Source organism: Odocoileus virginianus, chromosome 21, assembly GCF_023699985.2.
Source record: "Odocoileus virginianus isolate 20LAN1187 ecotype Illinois chromosome 21, Ovbor_1.2, whole genome shotgun sequence".
Lineage (NCBI taxonomy): Eukaryota > Metazoa > Chordata > Mammalia > Artiodactyla > Cervidae > Odocoileus > Odocoileus virginianus.
In genome coordinates this window covers 18,592,530-18,610,191 of record NC_069694.1, presented here as the reverse complement: position 1 = coordinate 18,610,191, position 17,662 = coordinate 18,592,530, and the positions used below count along the sequence as shown (strand labels likewise).

Here is a 17,662-nt window from a genome sequence, read left to right as displayed (position 1 = left end):
CAACGACAGCATCCTGTTTGTGGGGGCTTTTTCCTCCCACTTCCTCACTGCTGCAGTAACTGAAGACCCCAGACCAGTCTGCTCTCCAGTCCTCCAGCTTAACCTTCTCTTGCCCCCTCCCTCTCTGCGTGCATGCTAAGTTGCTTCAGTTGTGTCGGACTGTTTGCAGCCCTATGAACTGTAGCCCTGTAGCCAGGCTCCTCTGTCCATGGGGATTCTCCAGGCGAGAATACTGGAGTGGGTTGCCATGCTCTCCTCCAGGGCATCTTCCTGACCCAGGGATTGAAGTCATATCTCTTATGTCTCCTGCATTGGCAGGCAGGTTCTTTGCCACTAGCGCCACTTGGGAAACCCCTCTCCTTCATTAGTACAGCACATATTTCTGTTGCTAATTATTATCTCCGGTTCCTGCTATCTGTTCTTGTTTGAGAATTTCCTCTTCCCTTCCTTTTTTACCCCTCCTTTCCCAGGAAGTTTATTACTTGTGAAATGATGAGCCACACGGGGTCTTATTAATGGGAGGAGCCCAGGTTTGCTAAGGCAACTTTAAAATCCCAAATATCTTGTAGAAAATATGTGGCCCATATTTTAAATGAATTACATGCTAGATTTGTTAATGTTTATTTTGAGTAAATATTTTCTAGAAACTGAGCCTGTGTTGCTTTTGTATGAATAGAAATGTCTCTGAAGAGTTAGGTGTAGTTGCTTAGTTGTGTCCGACTCTTTGCAACCCTGTGTGGTATCCTGCCAGTCTTCTGTGACCATGGAATTCACCAGGCAAGAATGCTGGAGTGGGTTGCCATTTTCTTCTCCAGGGGATCTTTCTGACCCATGGATCGAACCCAAGTCTCCCACATTGCAGGGAGATTCTTTACTGTCTGAACCACCAGGAAAGCCCCTGAGGAGTTAATAAGGATTTATATAGAGTTAATGGTAATTTTGTTTAAAGTAACTTTGATTTGAAGTTGAAGGTGGCATTTAATACAGCTTGTGACTTCTTTGTTCTGAAAAACAAGATATTTTATTCAAATAAAACTCATTACATACATCCTGTCACAAAGGTAGTGCTTATACCTCCACAGAGAAGGTTTAGTTCCTTTATGTAATAAATGTGAGTTTCTTTGTAGGTTTTATGAGTGTTATTAGCGGCACAGTAGTTCTCCAAGTTTACTGAAGTGAAGTATTGCTCTTTACTTGTATTTTTCAATGCTACTCATAAGAAGTCATGAGGATGAGTATTTTATGCTAATTTTTCAGCTAGGGAAACTAAAAACCAGAGATGTTGAAGTTTGCTGAAGGTTACATGGTTACTGTAATAAAATTGAAATTATGGCTTATGTCTGATGCTGAAGTTGAAGGTATTGTGATTATTTAGGAAGTTTTGGTGTTGATAGGTAGACTACTACTTGTAATTATAATCGTTATATATAAAAATGCTATAAGAGTGAAGAATAGGAAGTACCTGTTATGAAGTCAGGAAGTCTTTATAGAGGAAGTTAATCCCTGGTGAAGAGATTCTTCAGGGATCAGAATGTGTCTTGTATTAATGTTGCAGAGATTGGGCTTTACTCTATGGGAGACTGGGAAGTACTGAAGGATTTCAACAGGAGGGGAAGATGTGACCATCATCTTATCCTAAAGATGTGGTGACCATAAAGGGGGATACATTTGTAGCGTGGTGGTACTGGAGATAGGGAGACCATTCCAAGAACGCTGTGGGGCGAAGCATTGAGGTTCTCTCTGATGGCAGTGATGGAGAGGTAGAGAGGCTCTAGCTGGATTTGAGCTTTTTTTTTTAAAAAATTATTTTTTTTGAAAGATAATTGCTTTACAGATGGATTTGAGCTTTTGATAGTCTGACGACATACAATTGTTGTTCACACTTACTCCACTCCCCCTGTCACCACCAGTGTCAAAAATAGAGCTAAAAGTTTGTGTTTAGAAAACTGACCCAGTTCTACAATCTTGAGATTGCTAATTTGCAAAGAGCCTCGCTCTGAATTGTTAAGAGTATAGCTACATTTAGGATAGAAATCATCTTTTAGTGACAAATCTGTTTCTTTGGATGAAAGCTAAATTTATGCCTGGATTATGGTAATAGTGTAAATAAGACTTTTCAATGTAAGATATACACAGTCATTTCAGGAAGCAAAGCTCACGTTACTTAAAGTGATCAGTATTATTTTATGAATGACTTCTTTATTCCCTTCTAGATCATTTCTTAGAAATATCTGATTGAGTTCTGTAGGCAGGAAGAATGCAGTAATTGTCCATCTTTTTGACATCATATCCTTCTAAGCCAGATTCTACTTAACTCGATGCCACCCTGCATCTTGTCCTTTCTTCATATCCTGAAGTGCAAGGGACCTGTTGCAGTGTTCCAATCTGTCATGTGGTGGAGTTTTCTTAGATTTTCTGTCAGAACAGTCTTCCTGTTGTTAACTGTGCCAAAAAAAAAAAGGTTTATATGAGCTTAGTTTTTAGTCTTTAATCATTCAGAAATTTAGTTTATTCGTCTAGATGTGTCTTTCTGTAAAATTATGAAGTACAGAGGAAAATGATTCATCGTTATCTTTATGCTTGATAATCAATAGAGTCTTTTATTTAATGGAGGCTGCATACCATAGTGGAATTAAATGAAAGTTCTAGGAATTAATACAATTTATCTTTTAAATATTTTTGTAATCTGCCTCATTCTATCTCACCTTATTAGCACAACCTTAGTTTAGACCTTGTGGCTTGAGATAATAAAATAACTTGTCTCTCTGCCTCTAATTGGTTGTCCTTACATCCACATACTGGAGCTACCTGAGTATTCTCTTCCAAACATAAATCTGACACCATCCCACTCGTGTCTCCATGAGTTTCTCATTGCTGTTGTGTTTGCTAAACTTTTGAAGTTGTGGCGTAACTAGAGTGGTTTCTTGAATATTTAATTTCCATGAAATCTTGCTGTCCCTGACAGCTTTACACACCCCCCCCCACATATTTAATTTTTTGTAAAATATTTTAATGTAGATATTTCTTTTCATGTTTTAAGTACTATTTACTTAATTACTTATTGGTAGTATTTATTAAAATACTTAATACAGGTTAATGTTAGTTGAGACAGGAGTATAAAGTTATGAAAAGACAGAAAATAGGACACATCAGTTCAGTTCAGTCGCTCAGTTGTGTCCAGCTCTTTGTGACCCCATGAATCGCAGCACACCAGGCCTCCCTGTCCATCACCAACTACCGGAGTTCACTCAAACTCATGTCCATCGAGTCGGTGATGCCATCCAGCCATCTCATCCTCTGTTGTCCCCTTCTCCTCCCGCCCCCAATCCCTCCCAGCATCAGGGTCTTTTCCAGTGAGTCAGCTCTTCGCATGAGGCGGTCAAAGAATTGGAGTTTCAGCTTCAACATCAGTCCTTCCAATGAACACCCAGAACTGATCTCCTTTAGGATGGACTGGTTGCATCTCCTTGCCGTCCAAGGTACTCTCAAGAGTCTTCTCCAACACCACAGTTCAAAAGCATCAATTCTTCGGTGCTCAGCTTTCTTCACAGTCCAACTCTCACATCCATACATGACCACTAGAAAAACCATAGCCTTGACCAGATGGACCTTTGTTGGCAAAGTAGTCTGTCTGCTTTTTAATATGCTATCTAGGTTGGTCATAACTTTCCTTTCAAGGAGTAAGTGGCTTTTAATTTCATGGCTGCAATCACCATCTGCAGCAATAGGACACATAACTGATAGTAAATAAGAAAGTGGCACAGATCTCTGGCAACCATCTTCATAGTTCTTAAAGGCCAAATTTAGCTGAGGATTGCCAACCCTGCTACGAATAATAAAAGACATTTTGAATGTTTGGAGAAAAATAAGGAAAGTAGCAGATTATTTTTGATCTTGTAATCATAATGAAATAGAGACTCAAACTTTTCACCACCCGTTTGATTCTCTCTTTTGTTAGGAAAGTAATTTGATTGAAAATGTTAGATCCAAGTTATTTTGAGAGAATAGGATGAGAAAGGAACTAACTGTCCTCAGTGGCCAGGGTATTTTCATTCTAGGGTCTAAAAACAACTTTAATAATCCTCTTGTCATGATCTCTGAGCAGTCTTAGAGACCAGGAATAGTATGTGAAGGCTGACAGGCTTTTTTTTTTTTTGAAGATATAATTGATGTATAATAAATGGTTTCTATTAAAAGTGTACAGTTGGCAAAGTGTTAGTATATGTATATATACTTTGCCACAGTTAGTGTATGTATGTAAATCTTTGCCACAGTCAAGATAATTTACATAGCCATCATCCCCCCAAATTTCCTTTGCCCCATGGAAGAGAAGACAGAAAAAGCAGTCCATGTGGAGGAAAACAATGATACTACATTGTCCTGAAATCTGGAAAAAGGAGAGATTGATCAGCTGTGGCAGATACTTACTGATAGGCCAAGTAATATGAGAACTGAGCGTTGACTACTGAATTTAATAATGTAGAGATCACTGGTGATTTTGATCAGGACAGTTTAGGTGAAGTGGTAAGAGCACAAACCTGACTGGAATGTATTTTAAAACATTTTTTAAATTCAATTTTTTAAAGGTTACTTTCCATTTTCAGTTATTACAAAATATTAGCTATGTTTCTTCTGTTGCACAGTATTGGGTTGGCCAAAAAGTTTGTTTGGGGTTTTCATTACATCTTATGGAAAAACCTGGATGAACTTATTGGCCAACCCAATACATCCTTGATCCTATCTTATACCCAGTAGTTTGAATCTCCCATTTCTCCACCCATATATTGCCCCTCTCCCCCAAGCACTAGTTTGCTTTCTATATCCATGAGTTTGCTTCCTTTTTATTTTTTGTTATATTCACTAGTTGTATTTTTTAGATTCCCCATGTAAGTGGTATCTTACAGTATTTGTCTTTTTCTTTCTGACTTATTTCACTCAGTATAATACCCTTCAAGTGTATCCAAATTGCTGCAAAACTTCATTCTTTTTTTATAATTGAGTATTATTCCGTTGTATTTGTATACCATATCTTTTGTTGGTGGACCCTCAGGTTGCTTCCATATATTGGCAATTATAAGTAATGCTGCTTTGAACATTGAGGTGCGTATATCTTTTTGAATTAGTATTCTGATTTTTTTTTCTTTTTGAGGGAGACATATACCCAGGAGCAAAATTGCTGGGTCAAATGATAGTTCTGTTTTTAATTTTTTTAGAAACCTCCCTATTGTTTTCCATACTGGCTGCGCTGGTTTATGTTCCCACCTACAGTGTATGAGGGTTCTTTTTTCTCCACATATTCTCCAATATTTGTTGTTTGTGTTCTTATTGATGATAGCCATTCTGATAGGTAAGAGGTGATAATCTCATTGTGTATTTGATTTCCATTTCTCTGATGATTACTGATGGTGAACATTTTTTCATGTGCCTACCTGTTGGCCGTCTACATTTCCTCTTTCAAAAAATGTGTTTTCTTCTGTACATTTTTTAATTGAGTTTGTTTTTGATGTTGGGCTGTATGAGCTTTTTATATATGTTAGATATTAATCCCTTACTGGTCATATCATTCGCAAATATTTTCTCCCATTTGGTAGATTGTCTTCTTGTTGATGGTTTCCTTTGCTTTGCAGAGGCTTTTAAGTTTAATTAGGTCTCATTTGTTTATTTTTGCATTTATTTCCTTTGCTTTATGAAGACAGATCCAAAAAAGTATTGCTGTGATATATGTCAAAGAGTGTTCCACCTGTGTTTTCCTCTCAGAGTTTTATAGTATCTGTATCTGGTCTTACGTTTCAGTCTTTAACCCATTTTGAGTTTACTTTTGTGTGTGGATTGGTGAATGTTCTGATTACTTTCTTTTAGATATAGCTGTCCAGTTTTGCTAGCATTCTTTTGAGAGACTGTCTTCTCCATTGTATATTCTTGTTTCCTTTGTTGGCGATCAATTGGCCATAAGTGTGTGGGTTTATTTCTGGACTCTCCATTGTGTTTCATTGATCTGTGTGTGTGTCTGTGCCAGTGCAGTATACTGTTTTGATTACTGTAGTTTTGTAGTATAGTCTGAAGTCAGGAAACTTGGCTCTTCCAGATGTGTTCTTTCTCAAGATTGCTTTGGTTGCAGTGTATTTTAACAGAAAGGGAGGAGAGAAATTAGAGATGGTAAATTAACAATGTTTATGAGGAGATTTTCTGAAAGAGGAGTAGTGAAGTGAAATTGAAAGAAAAGTACTTTGCCTTTTTTTTTTTTTTTTTTTAAGAATTAGAGAAAGGATGTTTATATTCTGATGCTAGTAATCTGCTGAGAACAAAATGTTAAAATGTTAAGGATGAATACTTGGAGTAGTGCTATTGAGGAGTTCTATGGGGTGAGATTTAGTTCACAAGGGTAGGAGATTAACATTATATAGAAAGTCAAATAATTCATCTGTGTCAGTAGGTCAGAGGCACAGTATGAGGTGCAGACATTGGGAGGTTGATTGGTCCTGAGAGTTTATGGAAAAATCTTTTAATTGCTTCATTAAAATTTCTTTTTTTTGCAGTGAAGCATGGGAAGCAGAGTCATTGCCATGAATACGGATGAGGATAAGACATTAAGGGCTGAGGATCAGGAAGGTGTGAAATAGACTGCGAGAGTGGATAGACCAGGTAGTTGCAGTATGATTCCCTGGCAACATGAGGGTGCCGTTGACGTCTGTGGTTATGAATTTCAGGCGTCATGATCAGCCTTGTTTATATGCATGGGTATAGAGGTACAGTAGGTGGAGAATTAGATTTTTATCAAGGTTGTGGCCTGGCTAACCAAGTGAGATAATAGAGAAGGAGGTGAGGGTGTTTACAGAGGGGTGGTTATAGTGGGTGGCCGTGGATTTAGCTAATAACAGGAGGAGAGAGAAGACATTAAAGATGAGGGACAGAAATCCATGCAAGAGATGATGACCCTGAATAGGGCAGAGTCTACATAATGTTTTGGAGGGAGAACCAGCAGGTTTCTTGAGTTCAGATGTGATGTGTATGAGTGTCGTCAAGAATGACTTTTGAAGTTTTTGACCCTTAGCACTTGTAAGAGTGAAGTTGCTGTCAGCTAAAGTGTTCAGTTTGTTATCACATTTGGTGGTTTGGTCATATTTATTGATATGATTGTTCCATATAAAAGAGAAGGTTTTCTAGTGTAATTAAAAGTTCAGTTCAGTCGCTCAGTCGTGTCCGACTCTTTGCAACCCTGTGAATCGCAGCACGCCAGGCCTCCCTGTCCATCACCAACTCCTGGAGTTTACTCAAACTCATGTCCATCGAGTCGGTGATGCCATCTAGCCATCTCATCCTCTGTCGTCCCCTTCTCCTCCCGCCCCGAATCCCTCCCAGCATCAGGGTCTTTTCCAGTGAGTCAACTCTTTGCATGAGGTGGCCAAAGTATTGGGAGTTTCAGCTTCAGCATCAGTCCTTCCAATGAACACCCAGGACTGATCTCCTTTAGGATGGACTGGTTGGATCTCCTTGCAGTCCAAGGGACTCTGAAGAGTCTTCTCCAACACCACAGTTCAAAAGCATCAATTCTTCGGTGCTCAGCTTTCTTCACAGTCCAACTCTCACATCCAAAAATGACCACTGGAAAAACCATAGCCTTGACCAGACAGACCTTTGTTGGCAAAGTAATGTCTCTGATTTTTAAATATGCTATTTAGGTTGGTCATAACTTTCCTTCCAAGGAGTAAGCATCTTTTAATTTCATGGCTGCATCACCATCTGCAGTGATTTTGGAGCCCCCCAAAAAATAGTCAGCCGCTGTTTCCACTGTTTCCCCATCTATTTCCCATGAGGTGATGGGACCAGATGCCATGATCTTAGTTTTCTGGATGTTAAGCTTTAAGCCAACTTTTTCACTCTCCTCTTTCACTTTCATCAAGAGGCTTTTTAGTTCCTCTTCACTTTCTGCCATAAGTGTGGTGTCATCTGCATATCTGAGGTTATTGATATTTCTCCCGGCAGTCTTGATTCCAGCTTGTGCTTCTTCCAGCCCAGCGTTTCTCATGATGTACTCTGCATATAAGTTAAATAAGCAGGGTGACAATATACAGCCTTGACGTACTCCTTTTCCTATTTGGAACCAGTCTGTTGTTCTATGTCCAGTTCGAACTGTTGCTTCCTGACCTGCATACAGCTTTCTCAGGAGGCAGGTCAGGTGGTCTGGTATTCCCATCTCTTTCAGAATTTTCCACAGTTTGTTGTGATCCACACAGTCGAAGGCTTTGGCATAGTCAGTAAAGCAGAAAGAGATGTTTTTCTGGAACTCTCTTGCCTTTTCTTTGTTCCAGCGGATGTTGGCAATTTGATCTCTGGTTCCTCTACCTTTTCTAAAACCAGCTTGAACATCTGGAAGTTCTCGGATCACATATTGATGAAGCCTGGCTTGGAGAATTTTGAGCATTACTTTACTAGCGTGTGAGATGAGTGCAATTGTGCGGTAGTTTGAGCATTCTTTGGGATTGCCTTTCTTAGAGATTGGAATGAAAACTGACCTTTTCCAATCCTGTGGCCACTGTTGAGTTAGGCAAATATAAATATAAGCCAGCTTAACCCATGACCACTAATTAACTTTCTGTATCGATTCACTCATTCAGTATATGCTTACTGAATGCTTGTTATGTTTCAGGTGATGACTATATTACACAAATATTCTTTTTGGGTATTTTTAAAACTGAGAAGTCTTTTTCTTTTGACAGATTGTGGAATATAGAGAAAAATTAAGTTCTTTAGATTTGGACAGATCTAGGTTGAATTTCAGCAAAATAATTAAAACTTTTGACCTGTGAGTAAATTATTTTACTTGGCTAATTGATCGTGAGAAGCTCTAGTATGTTTCCAACTTGGTAGGGTTGTTGAAAGTAGAAGAATTAGCCAAGCAAAGCAGCTGGCATGTAAGTTACCCAACAAATACGCTATTCCTTCTTTATCTTCTCTTTTTATATTTTAGGGTGTATTTGGTTTTGGGATTAGGCAAAAGATATTCAGAGTTAAGTCTAATTAAAAACTAAAGTTTTTGCTATCTGTTAAGGTAATAGCAGTATAATAGGAAGAGTACACTTAGATTGCTAGAGACTTGGCATTGAATTCCTGCTGTGCTGTTTACTTTCAACGGCCACTTTACCTTTTCGGATAATAATAAAAGGTATCTATTGAGTGTTGTTTGTGGAGTTCTAAGTATGTGCCAACACTGTTAGATGTTTTATATGTAGATGTCTCATTTAATCCTAACAACAACCTTGCAGATATACTGTTATTCCCATTTTATAGATGAAATAGTTAAGGCGAAAAAGTTAAATAACCTCCCTGAGGTTGTATAATAAGTGGCAGAATGAGAATGAATTGAAAGTTCTTTTTTCCCGTATAGAATGCTTAACCTTTGTCATCAATAAAATTGGGATACTGTTTTTATTTTCTTATTGTTGTTGATTTCTTGTGCTGAGACAGAAGTGAAGCAGTGTCATGCTCTTAGATCAATGCCTGGCAGTACCAATAATGTTCTTTATTTCCCAAAGTGTTGATATAGGTAGAATGGTTTTAATAGTCTTTGTTTTCTACTTGTTTTGCTCATAGCTTTTAAAAAAATTGTAAAATATATATAACATCAAATTTACAATTTTAACCATTTTAAGAATATGAATTAGTGGCATAAAGTACATGCACCATGTTCTGGTTGTAATTTTCAATTACCATTTTCTTCCCTCCAAAACAAACGAAAATAAGCAAAGCTATTCCATGCTCTGTGCACATAATATTGCTAATCATCATTAGTGTTCATAGCATCCTGGGAAACCAGGAGTCAGTAAATAAATGTATACATACACCTGTTTACTTCTGTTTTTTCCACCTAGTCAGCAGTATTTTCCTGCGTATGACAGAGACAAAAATGTCCTGTACAGATACAGTATTGCTTTCTAGGAGGTTATAGTATAAAATACAATTGGAAAAATTAGGCAGCTGTCAGTGAATCTCGAGATAAATACAGCTGCATAAATAGTCCTGCTAATTTATTAATATTTATTAATATTAATATTTTAAAAATTGATTATTAAAGTCAAAAGAACATATTGGTTAACCATGAATATAAGTGTAGATATTTTTGGATTGAGGACTGTTTGGTAAATGAACTGCATATTAAGAGTTTTGAGGCAGAGGGGCTTAGCTTCTGTCTCCTGCCTTTGAGAAGATCAGTGGGGACTTCTTGCGGTAGTGAGGACATGTTTTGTGTAGGCGGGGGAATAAGTGGGAGTAAAATAATAAGAGATGGTAAGTTGAAAGATGTCCCTGGAAAGTGAAAAAGGACCTAAGTAACTGAGTTTGTATCCAATAGTCTGTTTAAAACATTTGGAAGGTATTTTTGGACTTAGCAGTTTTTAAGGGAAATTTTTAGCTAACAGATTGGGGAGAGTTTTTTCTCTTTACAAGAGTCAGACTACTTCTTTGTCAACAAAGTCAGTCATTCAGTGCTCCAGTCATTAGAAGAAATTTCAAAGAATAGGCCCTTTATTTTCTGTTCAGTATAACACTTAAGCCATATTTGATAATATCAGTGGATGTTTCTCAAAAAAATAATCTTCCTATATGGCAGGTTTTGGTGATATGCTTGACACTGGGAAAATAAGGGAAAATAAACTCTGCCTTAAAGAGGATATCAAAAAAGAAAGAAGGCATTATTGACTTTCTTTTTGAATTTGAATCAGATTGTTGGTTTATTGGAAAATGACACTGAATGCAAATCTCTGAAGATTTTAGAGAAAATATCTCAAAATACTCTGATTGAAGTATTTGATTTGATAAATGGCTAGAACCATTAATGAAAGTACTAAGTATGAACAATATTTGTTTAAAATTTTTCTCTCCGTGGTAGTAATTAAGAAAATCCTAATCATGAGACTCATAAATAGTCGCCAGTGTGTTAAGTCAAGTTCTTGGCAGTATATGATGTTACACATTGTTAATGGTCTTCAGTCATTGGTTTGTGATTAAGGCTGGCTCTCCTTCTTAGTTGTTATGAAATTGCTGACCTTAAAGGTTTTATAGGGGGGAAACTAGCTTTAAAGACTGGATTTGCTTTTTCAGGTTCATTTATTTCTTAATTTCTTACATTTCTGAACTGTGTCCCTGCTGTATCAATTTACTGGTACAAAAAAATAAAGAATATGGCATAAATATTGGTCTCTAGTAAAGGCTTAATGGAATCACTTTTGATGCATTTTGTAACTATGTTGTTTGGTTACACTCAGCCAAATAGAAGTGTACCTTTGTTTTACCTAGACTTATAGTTCAGAAATGTCAGTCATAGTTGCCTCCTTTCTCTGACTGCATTTCAGCTGTCCCTTCAGCCTGACCTTTTCCATCTGACCAACTGCTGTGATTGTGGTTTATATTCTGTTACTTCCTGCCTGCAGTTGGAATAGGCATTCAGTGGTGACAAGCATGTTAACTGAGACTATAGTTTCCTCTGTAGATTAAAATAAAACTGACTATATAGAAAAGCATTTTTTTAAACTTGAAAGCACGACACAAAATATAAATTGTGACTTATCTCTGTTCTAGTTACTAACAAATTACAGTTCAGTTCAGTTGCTCAGTCGTGTCTGGCTCTATGTGACCCGGTGGACTGCAGTATGCCAGGCCTCCCTGTCCACCCCTGGAGTTTATTCAAACTCATGTCCATTGAGTTGGTGATGCCATCCAACTACCTCATCCTCTGTCGTCCCCTTCTCCTCCCACCTTCAATCTTTCCCAGCCACTTAAAACTTTATCAGCAGCTTCTTGAATATTCTGTTTTTTACAATTTATTTTAATGCTCGGCTCCTTGTCATTCACTGACTGATAGCCCCAGGCCACCAGGTTCACATCCTACTGCTTCTCTGCTTGCTAGTGTTTCCTTCCTCCTCGGGAGGAGTGTTGCCTAGCAGAGGACAGTTCCCTGTAACGTGGGACTGACCTGGGCGCTACTCGAGTGAAGGCCTGAGGCAGCAGCTGGGGGGGGGCAGTGAACAGCTGGGAGCACTCAGTGGCACTTTCAGCTGAGAGCCAGTCTGCCAGCAGGTCCCAGATCTTATCTTACTTCCTCTTTGGGTTTGTTGTTTTCTCTCTTTTTAAAGCCCTGCTGATTAAAATCCAATTTCTTTTTCGTAATAACCCCCCAAAATGCAATTGCTTGCATGTAAAAACCAGTCAGGCATAATTATTTATTAGGAGTGCTGATTCCCTGGAGGAAGGCATGGCAGCCTACTCCAGTATTCTTGCCTGGAGATCCCATGGACAGAGGAGTCTGGTGGGCTACAGTCCATAGGATTGCAAAGAGTCAGACACGATGAAGCAACTGAACATGCACACACTGTATAATAATAACATACATATATCATAACATATATAATGGTAGTAATGTGTAGTAATCAGTAAAATGGGGCTCCTCTGGGGGCTCAGTGCTAAGGAGTCTGCCTGCCAGTGCAGGGGACGTGGGTTTGATCCCTAAGTTGGGAAGATCCCCTGGAGAAGGAAACGGCAACCCTATCCAGTATTCTTGCCTGGGAGATCCCATGCACAGAGAAGCCTGGTGGGCTACAGTCCTTGGGGTCGCAAAGAGTCGGACACGGCTGAGTGACTGAAACAGCAATCAGTAAAAACAAGCTGAGGCCTTGCCTTTGTGGAATTTTATCTGTACTGCTCGAGTTTTAGAGCCTTGAATCTTAAATATTTTAAAGTTCTCCTTCCATTAATGTTTTAATAATGTGTTATATATTTTGTTCATTAAGTATTTATACAGCTGTCTTTGACAGTGGATAGATAAGACTTCATACTTAGGCTCTTGGAGGCCATTGAATAGTTTTCATGAGAGGAGGAGTAATATTAATACATTTCAACTAACTGCTTAGAGTTAATGTCAGTGTCATAAAGGTGTAAGGGATTTTTATTGTCAGTTTCACATCTTAGTTTTCTAATCAGCCAAGTAATTTCGTGAAAAGTTTTTCTCTTCCAAACATTTGTATTGGAAACCAGTTAGGTAAGTAATTCAGCGTACAGATTTTTTGAGTGCTTACCATGAGCCAGGCCCTGTTCTAGGCACTCAAGAAAGAGCAGTGCCTATCATCTCATGATTGCATTATAGTGGAGGAGTGGAGAGTAAGAAGATAAATACATAATATATGCACTGTGATTAAGTGCTGTGAAGAAAAACATAGCAAATAGAAAAGGTGAGGGATATTTTAGATGAGGAAAGATGACCTCTGAGGAGAAACATTTGTGCTGGGATGAAAAGAGTTACCAACAATGGGTGAACTTGGGAAAAAGAGCTTTGCAGGTTGGGGAAACTGCAAATAGGGGGTTTCAGTGAATAATTTATTAGTATTTTTTCCCCTTTTTGGCACTTTATAATAATCTATAGATCCCTCCATAGTCTGGCCTTCATTGATACTGTCAGTCTTCACAATTTACCCAAACTCACGTCCATTGAGTCAGTGATGCCTTCCAACCATCTCATCTTCTGTCGTCCCCTTCTCCTCCTGCCCTCAATCTTTCCCAGCATCAGGGTCTTTTCCAATCATCAGGTGGCCAAAGTATTGGAGTTTCAGCTTCAACATCAGTCCTTCCAGTGAACATCCAGGACTGATCTCCTTTAGGATGGACTGGTTGGATCTCCTTGCATTCCAAGGGACCAAAGTCTTCTCCAACACCACAGTTCAAAAGCATCAATTCTTCGGCGCTCAGCTTTCTTTATAGTCAAACTCTCACATCCATACATAACTACTGGAAAAACCATAGCTTTGACTAGACGAACCTTTGTTGACAAAGTAATATGCTGTCTAGATTGGTCACAACTTTCCTTCCAAGGAGTAAGCGTCTTTTAATTTCATGGCTGCAGTCATCATCTGCAGTGACTTTGGAGCCCCCCAAAATAAAGTCAGCCACTGTTTCCTCTATTTCCCCATCTATTTGCCATGAAGAGATGGGACCAAATGCCATGATCTTAGTTTTCTGGATGTTGAGCTTTAACCAACCTTTTCACTCTCCTCTTTCACTTTGATCAAGAGGCTCTTTAGTTCTTCTTTCTGCCGTAAGGGTGGTGTCATCTGCATGTCTGAGGTTATTGTTATTTCTCCCGGCACTCTTGATTCCAGCTTGTGCTTCATCCAACCCAGCATTTCTCATGATGTACTCTGCATATAAGTTAAATAAGCAGGGTGACAATATACAGCCTTGACGTACTCCTTTTCCTATTTGGAACTAGTGTGCTGTTCCATGTCCAGTTCTAACTGTTGCTTCCTGACCTGCATAGTAGGTTTCTCAAGAGGCAGGTCAGGTGGTCTGGTGTTCCCATCTCTTGAAGAATTTTGCACAGTTTATTGTGATCCACATAGTCAAAGGCTTTGGCATAGTCAATTAAGCAGAAATAGATGTTTTTCTGGAACAGGTAATGGAGTTCAGAAGTCACAACTCATCAAAGTTAGAATTCAAAGGCCTTAAGACACTGTACCAAACGGAAACAATTTCATGTAGAGAAATGGATCACTCTTGCTATATCCTTAGCTCCTGTCTTTCCTTTCCATCGTGGCAAAACACCAAACCTTCGAGCAATCTTCATCACTTACCTTCCCATTCCTCGGGGGCATGGGCTGTTGAGCGCTGCCAGGCTTCCTGCAGCGCTTCCTGATGGTTGTGCCTCCCAGCCTTGTGTCCGATTGTCTTCCACTGTCACCAGAGTGATCTCTCTGTATGAATCTGATTTTGTGGGTCTTCTCCTTGAAATCTCTAGGGAGCTTCTCTTAGTTTTCAGGATAAAAAATCCAAATTCCTTAGTATGGAAAAACTACTTTTAGAGTTTTTAATCCCTTCTTACCAATCTCCTATTTGATCTCTTGTTTATTTAATTATTTTTCCTCTGAATGTAATTTGTACCAGACATGTTAACCAGTTGCATTTCTCTGAGTGTTTCTTCTTGTTTTCATGCCACTGAATGTATGATGCATGCGTTTCTCTCCCTCCCAAGGTCATCGATCTTCTTTTAAAACTCCCCTTGTTAAAACTTCATCTTTAAAACTCCCCATGTTTACCTCTAGAAAAGTTCTGCTTCTTCTTTCCCAGTCTGGATTAGGTGCCATCCCCCCATGCTCTCACAGCACTCTACAGTTAATGTTCTCAGTGCCAGCTGCACGCCTTTTTTCCTTTCTCGCCTGTGAGCTTTTTCAAGCACAGGATACTCTTATTATCACTTTAGTTCCTGATGCTGGCCAGTGGCTTGCACGGTGTAGAAGAGTAGAACTTTGTGATTTAGTTACTGTAGGAAGTAGCAGAATTTACAGAGGTCCAGAATGTGTCCAGCTAAGTTGTGGGCATTATGAGCATGTGAGTAATGGAAGAACACGGCCCCTGCCCTTTTCATAAGCTTAGTCATATGGACAAAGTCACATTAAGCAATTAGAGGTTAAAGTGAAAGTCGCTCAGTCGTGTCCGACTCTTTGCGGCCCCACTGACTATACAGTCCATGGAATTCTCCAGGCCAGAATACTGGAGTGGCTAGCCTTTCCCTTCTCCAGGGGATCTTCCCAACTCAGGGATCAAACCCAGATCTCCTGCATTGCAGGCAGATTCTTTACCACTGGAGCCACAAGGGAAGCCCAAGAATACTGGAGTGGGTAACCTATTCCTTCTCCAGCAGATCTTTCTGACCCAGGAATCAAACCGGGGTCTCCTGCATTGCAGGGGGATTCTTTACCAACTGAGCTACCAGGGAAGCCAAAAGCAGGACCTTTTTGTACTAGAAGAGGGATTCGAACCCACGAGGATATAAATCCATTGGATCTTAAGTCCAACGCCTTAACCACTTGGCCGTTCTGGTACAACATTAAAGAATGAGAATAAAGATACAGTTGAGAATTTCAAATTCCTTGGCATTTCATTATCTGCTCTTTGTTCTGTTTTTCCTTAATATTTACCACTCCTAACATGCTATTCATTTTGCTTATCTTGTTGTGCTCATCTCCTCCACTAGAATGTAACTTTTATGAGAAATTTTTCTCTCTGTTGTTCACTGCTATTTCCAATGCCTGACACATGGTAGTGCTCTGGATATCTGTTGAATGGATGGAATGGCATTCAGAGAAAGAAGTACTCAGTAGTTGGTTTTTATGAAATACTTCATGAAGAAGTTACATTCAGAGGTAGATTCTGAAAGATAGTGTTTTATTAATTTAAGTTAAAAAAATTTTGTTTGCATATGAGTTTTTTCCCAGATCATAGGACTTCCTCCTTTTCTCTGCTTTTTAACATTACTACTGTCCTCACTGTTGACATTGCTTAGAGAGTTTAACAACAAAGCTTATTTAATCAGAGTGAGTGATGCTGATCCTTTCCTTATGTGCTAGTTATAATAAACTTTCACTTCATATGCTTATTTGCAAAATAAAATATGTATAAAATTATGTCTGTGAGAGGCAATAACACATTGTACACATAATCTTCTTTATACCATATGTTGTTGTGATACCTGAGAGCTTATATTCTATTTTGCATTCATTCAGGATATGTTGTGGGCACCTCAGGGTTCTGGATGTTTTGTGAATTAGGGATTTTAATTGACCATTATTTTTATAAGTTCTTAGATTTTTAGCAAATGTTAATCAGAGTTTTAAATATTTACACATTTATGTCACATAGCTTATAATTTCTTTTTTTATTTTTATAGGCTTTTCTGTTTCCTTCCCTTTCAGGACTAAAGGAATGAAAATTAGGTTTTGATTTAAAACTATTAAAAATGTTAAATTGCCAAGATGGTCTGTAAGTAGAGCATGTAGGTAATAGAGGCTTAAATTGTTTTTTTTTTTTTTTGTTTTTTTTTTAAAGGAAGTTATTAGTTCATCTCCAGGACTGACTTCTTTTCTTATTTTTTTCCCTCAGTGCAGAATTAGATACTCTTAGGCCATTATAACTGCAATAGAGCTTAGTAAATATCTAGTCTACTTGCTTTATTTTAGAGGAGATGTAACTAAGACATAAGGACAAGTGATTTGTCCACAGTCAGTTAATTTATAGTAAGACCAGATGATAAACTAGGTTTTTAACTGTTGTTGATGACCATTTTAAACTGTTGCTGTTGTTCGGTCGCCAAGTCATGCCTGACTTTCTGCAGGCTCATGGACTGCAGCACACCAGGCTCGTCTTTCCTTCACTACCTCCCAGAGTTTGCTCGGATTCATGTCCATTGAGTCAGTGATGCTATCTAACCATCTTATCCTCTGCCACCCCTTTGTCCTTTTGCCTTGAATCTTTCCCATCATCTGGGTCTTTTCCAATGAGTCAGCCCTTCGCATAAAGTGGCCAGTATTGGAGCTTCAGTTTCAGCAAGAGTCCTTCCAGTGAATATTCAGGGTTGATTTCCTTTAGGATTGACTGGTTTGATCTTCTTGCAGTCCAAGAGATTGTCAGGAATCTTCTCCAGCACCACAATTCAAAAGCATCAGTTCTTTGGCACTCAGCCTTCTTTATGGTCCAGCTCTCACATCCTCACATGTGAGGATCTCACATCCTCACATCTCACAACTCTCACATGACTGCTGGAAAAACCATAGCTTTGACTTTAAACTTTAAGACCACACTATTTGTAGAAGTACATGTGAATTTAATGACATTTAAAAAAGAT

At 38.6% G+C, this 17,662-nt stretch overlaps 1 protein-coding gene across 2 annotated transcripts in view; it reads left to right on the top strand.

Annotated features, from left to right (window-relative positions):
* Positions 1–17,662, top strand: part of STIM2 (stromal interaction molecule 2) — a 164,543-nt gene that overhangs the window by 42,938 nt on the left and 103,943 nt on the right. The window lies entirely within an intron of this gene.